This window comes from Lemur catta, chromosome 1 (genome assembly GCF_020740605.2).
Source record: "Lemur catta isolate mLemCat1 chromosome 1, mLemCat1.pri, whole genome shotgun sequence".
NCBI classification, from domain to species: Eukaryota; Metazoa; Chordata; class Mammalia; order Primates; family Lemuridae; genus Lemur; species Lemur catta.
This window is the reverse complement of record NC_059128.1, coordinates 122,230,230-122,239,786: the sequence shown is the minus strand read 5'-3', so window position 1 is coordinate 122,239,786 and position 9,557 is coordinate 122,230,230. Positions and strand designations below refer to the sequence as shown.

At 50.4% G+C, this 9,557-nt stretch overlaps 1 long non-coding RNA gene across 3 annotated transcripts; it reads right to left on the bottom strand.

Annotated features, from left to right (window-relative positions):
• Window positions 1-1,521: 1,521 nt before the first annotated feature.
• LOC123639959 lies at window positions 1,522-7,038 on the bottom strand. 3 transcript variants are annotated; one of them, XR_006735842.1, is made up of 4 exons: window positions 6,811-7,038; window positions 5,602-5,703; window positions 2,974-3,278; window positions 1,522-1,578 (listed from the first exon to the last, which is right to left on the bottom strand). It is a non-coding gene; the product is annotated as an uncharacterized LOC123639959 (long non-coding RNA). The 3 variants fall into 3 exon arrangements; XR_006735841.1 differs by lacking the exon at window positions 6,811-7,038 and adding an exon at window positions 6,079-6,466; XR_006735840.1 differs by lacking the exon at window positions 6,811-7,038 and having other exon boundaries at window positions 5,602-6,035.
• Window positions 7,039-9,557: the final 2,519 nt, after the last annotated feature.

Below are 9,557 nucleotides of genomic sequence, written 5' to 3'. Positions count from 1 at the left end.
TCTTTTGCCTGCTCCAATATGCTGTTGCACTTCTCTAGTATATTTTTTATTTCAGTCATTGTATTTTTAAGCTCCAGAATTTCTGTTTGATTCTTTTTTATAATTTCTATCTCTTTTTTGAGATTCTCATTTTGTTCATATATCATTTTTCTGATTCCATTTAGTTCTTTGTCCATGTTCTGGCTTAGGTTTTTGGCCATATTTAAGATTATTGTTTTAAAGTCTTTGTCTAGTGCTTCTGAAGCCTAGGCTTCTTCAGGTACAGCTTCTTTCAATTATGTTGTTCCTTTGAGTGATTCATGCATTCTTGTTTCTTTGTATGCCTTGTGAGTTTCTTTTGCTGTTGAAAATTTGGCATTTGATTATTATAATATGGTAACTCTGGAAATTGAATTTTCCCCCTTCCCTAGGATTTGCTTGGGTCTTTCTTTCTTTTTCTCTCTCCCTTTTTTTTTTATTTTCTTTCCTTTTTTCTTTCTGGCTGTTGTTGAAGGCTGTAGTTGTAAATTTGTTTTGAGGCTTTTTCAAACAACTTTTGCATAGACTATGGCTTGTTATGTGTGGTCACTGAAGTTTCTGTGCTTTAGCTTACATTCAAATAATGTTTTAACAAAGATTTCCTAAATGCTGGGAGCTGAAACAAACAAACAAACAAAAAGCAACCCCCAAAAACAAACCAAAATGAGAGAACAGCTGCCTCTCCCAGTCTTTGCAGACTGGCTCTGTGCTAGAGCCACTCCTTACCACCAGGGCTTGCTTTGAGCCTAGGGATAATGTCTTCCAGGATGTTTCTGAGCATATATCTTGCCTGGGCATTTGCATGAATTTCTAAAATCTCCTGTATACATGATTGTTTTTGAATATCGTAATCTCCTAAAGAGTCTAACCCCAGTTTCTTCTCCAGGCCTTAGTTGTCCACTGTATGTCTCCACCGAGAATCTCTTGCCCCAGGCATCTCTGGCCTTGTGGATGCCTTGTGGCTTTTCCGAGCAGTGATTGCTGATTTCCCCTGTGCCTTCTGAGACTAGCACATTACATCAGTCCTTCAAGTGTCCCCCAGGCAGCTTGGAACAGATGTGCACAATAATTTGTAAATAAGATATTTGCTCCCTCCAGTTCAGGGGGGTACTTGGGAACTCAGCTGCCTGCTCAAGACCAAAACCACCACTGTGCTGGGTGTAGTGGGAGGCATGGGGGAATGGTGAGTGAAAACTCCACAAAACTTTCCTTCCATTTTGAAGACAGCTCTTTCTTGATTATACATTTGGTTAGTAGCTGTAAACCTCTGTTTTCTGGAGCTCCTGCAAAGTTGATTAGGACACTTCTGAGGTTTTGTTTTTGCTTTTGTTTTTGTTTTTTATGCTGTATCTGTGAGTAAATGAGAACCTGGAGCCCCCTAGTCTGCCATTTTGCTGATGTCACTCTTGGCTACATGACACTGGACACAGGTGCTGAGAACCTGAATCAGATGGGACAGCTGTCATGCAAACGGAAAGGAAAAGCTAAGTTCATTGTTAAATTCAGCAAACATTTATTAGGCATTCACAACATGCAAGGCAAAGTTGCAGGTACTGGCACCTAGAACAGCAGGGAACAAAAGAAATGAGATTTTTTATTCATTTATTAGTTCATATAATAAACATCTATTAAGCTCCATCCATATACCAGGCACTCACAATACAGAAACTAATGTAAGCACCAGCCCTGCTGTCACAAAGCTTAGAATTTAGGCTAAGTGGCAAATTCATGCTAAACCATTAAAGAGTAGAAACCAGATATATTATTGCCAAACTACAAGAGGAGAGACAATGGAAAGGAACTTTTCTTGAAAAATGGGCAGAGGGGGCGATGAAAGGAGGGTGAAAGAGAAGGAGGGTGAAAGAGAAGGAGGGTGGGGAAATAGCACTCTGGCGGCAGATGTAGGCAACTAGAAGGGCAATGATGACACCATGTGATGACAGAGATGATGGTGAAGTGTGGGGTCCATGGGAGTTGAGAGGCTAGGAGTGGAAAGGGCTTCTCAGGGGCAAGTTGTCACTATGCAGACACTTAAGGATGAATGAGAGGTAATCAGACGTGGTTAAGGTGTTGCAGGCAGAGGAAAAATACGTGCAAAGACATAAAGTCAAGAGAAGGTTTGCCATATTCCAATAACTAAATGAAGTGCATTTGGTCCAGCTATGGGAGTCTGTGAGTCATGAGAGGGGAGGCAGGAACCATGAGCAAGACCAAAGTCATGCAGGATCTTTTAAGCCAAATAGAAGAGTTTTAAATGATCATAAGAGCAAAGAAGACTCGCTGAGGGGTTAATAAAGGAATGTCACAAAAATGGGGATTTTTAGAAAGATGACTTTGGCTGCCTTGTAGACAATAAACTAGAGGCCAGTTAGTTAGGGGCCATTGCAGTAATAAGACAATAGAAGGTGGTGATGTCACCTTGGCTAGTAACCAAGAGAATAGAAAAAAAGTGAATGGAATAATTAGGAGACTGAATACATATTTTAGAGATTGGATTGGACTGAGGGTTGAAGAAAAGGAAAGAGACAAAAACGATCGCTAGGTTTCTATCTTAAGCGACTGGTGGATTGAAGTGCTATTTACTGAAATAATCTTAGGAGCAGTTGGTGCCCTGCCCAGACCACTTTACAGCCCAGGACACCCCTCTGCCAACTACCAGGGCATTGCCCTTGGCCAAGCAGGAGCCAGGAGGTGGCTCACACAGGAGGTTACACCCCCACCCCCACCCTAGAAACCTGCAGCTAATGCCCAGCTGGAAGGAGGGTGCAAAAGCCTGGCTCCTTTGCTGCCAGACTGCTTCACGATGCCCCAGGGCTCCCTGAGAGATCCCCTCCCTGCTTAGGTTTGTCCCCCTGCCCATCCTGCTTGCTTCACTCCCTGTCTCCTGAGTGCAGCCCCTCAGTAAATCACAGGCACCCCAATCCCTGTCTCAGACTCTGCTTTTAGGAAACCCACCCTAAGGCAGTTGGTGCCAGGAACACCCTTCAGAGAAAATTCTAAAGATGAGACTGTGGAGTTGATCACTTGCCAGCTGGCAGGCAACGCAGGCCCCACTGTTCACAGCAGAGTCGAGTATGAAAAGGCCTTGGGCTGAGGTAGGGGTGCAACTGCTGAGAATTCCATCTGTGGTGACCCGAAAGGTGACGCGGGCTAAGGCAAGGTGCTGGTCTGTGCAATATCTCTCACATGTGAGAGGCAAGGGGCAAATACCATCATAAGAACCGCGGGACTGACGGTGGCTGCTGAACACCACAGATGTGCTGCAGAGAGAAAGCGACAGGCTCTTAATCAGTTACCAGTTCAAAGCAGAGCGTAAGAGACAAAGGCTTCCTTGGCAGTGTTAAACAACACACGGAAAAGTGTCCTGTAGCCAGAGGGAAGAGCAAGCTGAGAACCCAACTCAAGACTTTCAGAAAAGAAAAGCTCTCATATTAAGTCAGGGCCTGATACAGACTGAGAGGGACTGTGTGGGACCGAGATGTGGAGTGACGCTTACTGAGTAGATGCACTCGAGAACCTTCAAGTCCCTTAAGTTCCCCCTGCATGTTCTGGGTTTTCAGAAGCGACTCACTCCACCCTGTTAGAGGACGGCAGCCTTCCCTTACTGAACGTCATGTAGATGCCTCGGATTAGGCAGATGCCCTACAGAACAACATTTGGTCTCTCAGAATGTTCTCCCTTCCTTTCCTCCTTCTCCCTGGCCACCAGACCAGTAACTAGGGCTAAGTCCAGGGTGGACCCTGTGGAAAGTGCTCGGCCCGCTAAGGGAGAGTAATTATGCACCAAAAGAGCTGCAGGATTGGGCTCATCTCATACTGGTGGAGGAACTGCTGCAGTGGTCAGTTTAGCCACTGTGTGACAGTCATGGCATGTGCCTAACCAGGGAAGAAATGGCCAAAGCCATCGTGCTCAAGCAGCTCACAACATATTTGGGGACACTGGCTTTCGAATATGAAGACACCCAGAGCACATACAGGCTGAAGGGAATAAATGTCTGCCCCAAGAGTCCTCCCATTGCCCTAACTTCTGCCAAAGGTGCAGCACAGAAATCTAAGCGGCATCAGCATTTACAGGGTGGGCAGGACAAAAGTGGCCCCTGAATGAAGACTGGGCAGGAACGGCCAGAGGGAAGGCAGAAAGCCAAGAGCAGAGGAAGGGAAGAGGTGACCCGTGGCTATAATCATGTCCCTCTAGAAAGTGCCTCATTGAGCCCAGAGCCAGCTGAGGTCCTTCTTCATTCTTCTCCCACCAATTCCTCTTCTTTTAACAATCCATCCCACTCCGACCTGACCTCGGCAGCTCACTTCCTTCCCCTTCCCTCCAGCCACAGACCCGGTCCCACATCCGCTTTCCTGCCTCATTTTCTAAAGTGCACAGGCCAGCAAGTACTCTAGTCCCTGCGAGGGAACTGAGGAACCAGGCTCTCCCCTCCCACTTCGCCTCTGCCTGCATCCTCTCACCTGCTGCCACTCAGGAAAGGACACACAGAGGTCCCCTGCGGGACCAACCACAGGCCCAGATGCTCCCGCCCAAAACACATCCAGCTGCCACCGTGCCTGGGACAGCAGCACCACCATCAACTCCTTTGGTTAAGGATTATTCTCCCCTTTGGTGTCTGTCTTAAAATGTTAATGTGCCTGAGGGGCGACTGACTTTCTCTCACACTGACTTGTTGAGAAGACCAGCCACCTCTCTGTTGTGCCTTGGGAGCAGCCGGGGCTGGCACCAAGAGATGGTTTAGGGAACAGGGAGGGAGGGTGGAGGGACTGAGTGAAATCTTAACCCAGTCTGCAATCCCGCATTAAGCTCACCCCTTGGCTTGGGTCCGGGGGGGGGGGGGGGAGGATTAATAAATAACTCATTTGTAGCTGAAGCTACAGTCATATCCCATTGGCCTCCATCAAAATTTACGTGCAGACACTTTCCAAATAACAGTGGGGAAAGTGAGAAGATCGGCAGAGGTAATGTCCTACAGACACTATTGGGGGATAATTCTAAGGAATGTTCTGGTGGTCTCCCAGAGGCTCTCCGGAAGGACTGCCCCCAGCACTAACCCACTCAGTTCTGCATGTTTTACTGCTCACCTTGGAACTCTGTCTGGATCACATATGAGAAATACTACTCACACCCAAATTCTTGTTTCAGATTTTCTTTGGGGGGAAATCTGGACGAAGTCACCATATATCATAGATCTTTCCCTTTTTATTTGCAATACCAATGGAGAAGGAAACAAAGCCACTGGCTCCTAAAAAATCCGCAGACCCAGAATACAGAAATGTGCATTATACCATTTGACCCAGAAATTCTACTTCTAGTTTACCTTAAGAAAACTAACAGAGTATGAAAAATGTCTGTCTAAGGCTGTATATCACTATGTAGAAGAGTAAAACTTGGGACACAACTTAAATTTCCAACAATAGCAATTCAGTTAATAAATTATGGTATACCCTATGTTGCCATTAGAAATGATGTAGATTTTTCTACATCCTCCTATGTCTAGGGAAAATTAAGAGAAAATTAAGACAAAATACGGAACATCATGTGCAGCATAATCTACTTTTGTGAATACACCTACAAACGTACCTGTCCATGTGCACAGAATCTGGAAGGACGACAACAAAATGCCAACAATGGGTAGAAGAACTGGGGGCTATGGATCATCTTCCTTTCCTTCCCTATGCCTTTCTGAATAGGAAAAAAATACAATTCATGATTTTAAAAAAGGGTTTAAAACTTGAAAAAATTGTAAAGAGAAGCCAATGGCCTCAGCCACAGAGAACTGAATTCCACAGTTCAAACTCCTGTTAGCCCAACAGGAACTGCTGGTTTCGCCACCTAAGGGAGGCTGGAACAGAACCACGGAAGGGAACTGTCCCACGATCCCGGCCACCAACGCAGCCGCCAGCTGGCAGCCCCGCACGCACGTCACGTGGCCGGCACGCGTGGCTCGGGCTGGCTCAGAGGAGGCGCGGGGCCGGGTGCAGCGTGGGGTCGCCGTCGGGCCCCCCGCCCCCCTGCAGACCACCCCTCCCCCAGCCGGCCATTTCCAGCGCGCGCCACCTCCAGGAGCTCCACATTCCCGCGGGAAGATTCGTTGCCATGGCGATGCGAGCCTTCCCAACCCCCCGCGGGGCGGCGGGAGAAGGGGCTTGGGGCGGGGGACGTTAATTAGGGACACGAAGAAAGAGGGCAAGGGGAGGCGAGGAATGGAGGCGACCCTGCGGAAGCCCGGGTCGCTGTTCCTCTCCCCGCCCGCCGGGCCCCCGTCTCGTGGCGTCTCGGTGTTCCTGTCAGCGACTCCCGGAACCCGCAGGCGGCTGCGAAAGCCCCGCAGCGGGCGCCGGAGCGTGGCTTCAACCTCGCTGCTCCTCCCGCGGGCCTGGAGGCGGCGGGGCGGGGCGCCGGGCCGAGCCGGGACCCCCGGGTGTGAGGGGCGCGACCACCCAGCACCCCCGGGACGAGCCGCGCGGCCGCCACGCCCGACAGGAGGGGGCGGGGACGAGCGCGGGGCGGTGCTTGCGGGTGGGCGGGGCCGTCTGGGCCACGCCCCTTCCCGAGTTCTCCCCCCAGATACCCCCTCCCCGCCGCCCGGGGCCCCGCCCGCTCCCCCAGGCACCGCCCCCGCTGCAAACCCGCTCCCACAGCCCAGCGCTCCGTCCCGGTTACCCGCCCCGAGGCGGCTGCGGGGAAATTGCAAGCGCGTGGCCGGCTGGCCTGGGAACCCTTTCACCTCCGCTCCGGCAGCTCTTTGATGACTCGGTCTCCCGGCTTCCAGCCCCAGCCGTTACTCACCTGCAAAGCCCTGGGGGCCTCCCGGCTGGGATCCGGGCCACGTGCACGCCCAGCTGCGCCCTTCCTCGGCCACCCCAACCCTCGAGCCTTTGGGGGGCGGGCTTGCAATGAACCTTAGATTTTTCCAAAGGAGTGTTTTTCCTCCAGCCTCTCTGTGCACCCACCCACTCCAACACCTGGCATTTCCCTTCGACTACACCCTCCCCACCCGCGCCCGTCAGCGCGCGCGCGGACATCCACGCACGCGCACAGGCCGCTTTCCCTCCCCTCCATCCTCAGTCAGGCCGCCCAGCAGGCCTCAGCCCGGACAGTCCACCCACGGCTGCCCGTGCGCCCACGAGCGGGGCACCCCGCACCTGGCCGGGCGGAAGCGGTGCTTTGACAACCCCCGGCATCGTATTTCATAAGTGAGCCAAATGGAGAAAGGATTAGCTGTTTCACCCAATAAGCCCACATCTGTAGCTACATTCTGCCTGGGATAAAATTACCCTGGTTATTAATCCTTCTGCTTTAGGATATAAGCTGATCACCAGCTGGGGGCAGGGAAAAATTCCACCCAGCTCCTTCTCCCCTATCCCTTGCCCCAACTCCTGAGGAATGCTGCTGCACACTTGGGTCTGCAAACCAGATTGAGGGTCACCTACTGAGGCAGGTCTGAGAGAGAAGAGCTCCAGTGTGTTCTGGAGAGGACATCCCTCCTCTCATGTAAGTATGCACTGAGAATCTACTTTGGGCAAGACATCATCCGTCTTCGCCGTGGGGGACCCAAAGACCGTTCCGGCATGGCCCTTGCCTTTTTCATGCCAAGGAAAGCTGAAGTGTGTGGTCAGAACCTGCATGTGGTTTCTGGGAGTTCGTGCCCTTGGGGCACCCTGGGTGTACCAGATGGCCTCAGGGAGCGCAGCTTGGGTGCGGGCAGTGTTTGCTCGCCTGGGGTAAGCAAGGATTGGAGCCGTTTCCTTCCACCTCAGCCCCACGTGGCCTCTCCCTGCAGTGAGTTATCTGGCCAGGCCAGGGTGGCTTTGCTTCTGGTCTCTGATCCTTTCTCTTTTGCTCCCTGAGCTGCAGGCACCACAGACTTTGGGGAGTCTCCATTTCCATGGTGGGTCCGAGAGGAGGGAGCAGGCGGATGGCCGGGGTCTGCTCCTTCCAGCCTGTTGGGTCTGAGGCTACAGCGCACAAAGCAGTGACATCCTGAGGGGCCATTTTCCTCAGTCACTTGACACCTGGCATTGTGTGGCTGACCACATGATTCAGCCTCCAAAGTGGGACCTCTCAATGACAAAAAGAGGCTCCATTGTTGATAATTTCATGGAATTTTCCTGAGCAAACCAGGATGTGTGCTTCCTGCCTGAGGGGTCGTCTTCTCTGGGTGTCGTAAGAGGCACCGCTGAGACACAACCTGTTGTCAGCCGTCTCCTGATGGCTTCTCGATCTCTCTGCCCTCTTCCCTGTGCTCACCCGTCCCCTTCGGCGGCTGCTGTCTCCCTGCAGCCCCCCTTCCCCCAAAGCTCCTGTATTTCCATCCTCCAACCTTGGATCAGCCCCACTATAAGTTTTTATTCTGCTATGTCCATGACACCAGGCGATAGTAGAGATCGTCATCAATAATGCTTGTTAAGTGAATAAATCTGGGTTGACCCCATGACACAATTATGCTTTCTACCCTCAGATGTTTCTTAGCATTGCTCAGTCCTTCCATTGGCTTTCTCGTTCCACCTGGTAGAGTCCCAAACCTTCTATAGCCCAAATCAACATCTACTTCCTGATTCATGGTCCAGACTCTAACTTCACCAAGAGCAACAACAACAAAAAACAACGGAACAAACAAAAAACAGCTTGGGATATGAACCTCTCAAACTTTTCAAACTTTTCCGCTCCTCCAATCTGTGCCTCTATACGGACACCTGTTATTTTGTCTACCAGATCCCCTCTTCAATGAAAACTACCCCTCCTTCCACCCCATCTGTGTGTTCCCCTGGGTGCTGGCATGTGCTTACATAGGACATCCTGTCCACAGCCCAGGTGGAATTTATGGACCCACGCTTGGGTTCCTGAATACTCAAGATGAGAGAAATATTAATTTGCTTCACTATAGTAACCATTTTACTACCTATATGTATCCGATAACATCATATTGCAAACTTCAAATATGCACAATAAAGTTTATTTGAAAAAAGAAAACTGGAAAATTGAAAGTAATATATGTGCAATTAAAATCTACAAGTAAATAGATAAATTCTCAAGATGGATGAGTGAGAACTTTTCTCTAGAATTTTGGGTTTGGGGCCAAAAGGGTCAGTCCAGCCTCTTTCCCACAGCTGCAGTTGTTGAGATGTGACATTTGGGAGTTCGTGGCAGCCTTGTTTCCCCACGGGCTGAAGGAGCAGAGGGCCTGTGGGGGTGAGAGAAAGAGGAGGCAGGTGTGAGAGGGACATGAGCACAAGCGAGCGAGAGTCCTGGTCTCGGTGGTCCAGCCACGTGCCGTCAGAAGCCTCTTTACCTGCTTCCCAGAGAGAGAGCCCCTTCCCCTGCCTCTGGCTGGTTCCTCCTCCTGCACCGTGATCCAGTCCCACCTGGACACCCTTGTTCTGTCACTTGCACCACTTCTCCTGAATCTTCCGTCATTTCAGGGACACGTTTGTTCCAAAACTAAATCAACAAAGGTTTTCTTTCATCTCTGTCCCTCCTCAATGTCTGCCCCTTTCCTTCTACACATTAGTTCTATTTTCTCACCTCCTACTTTA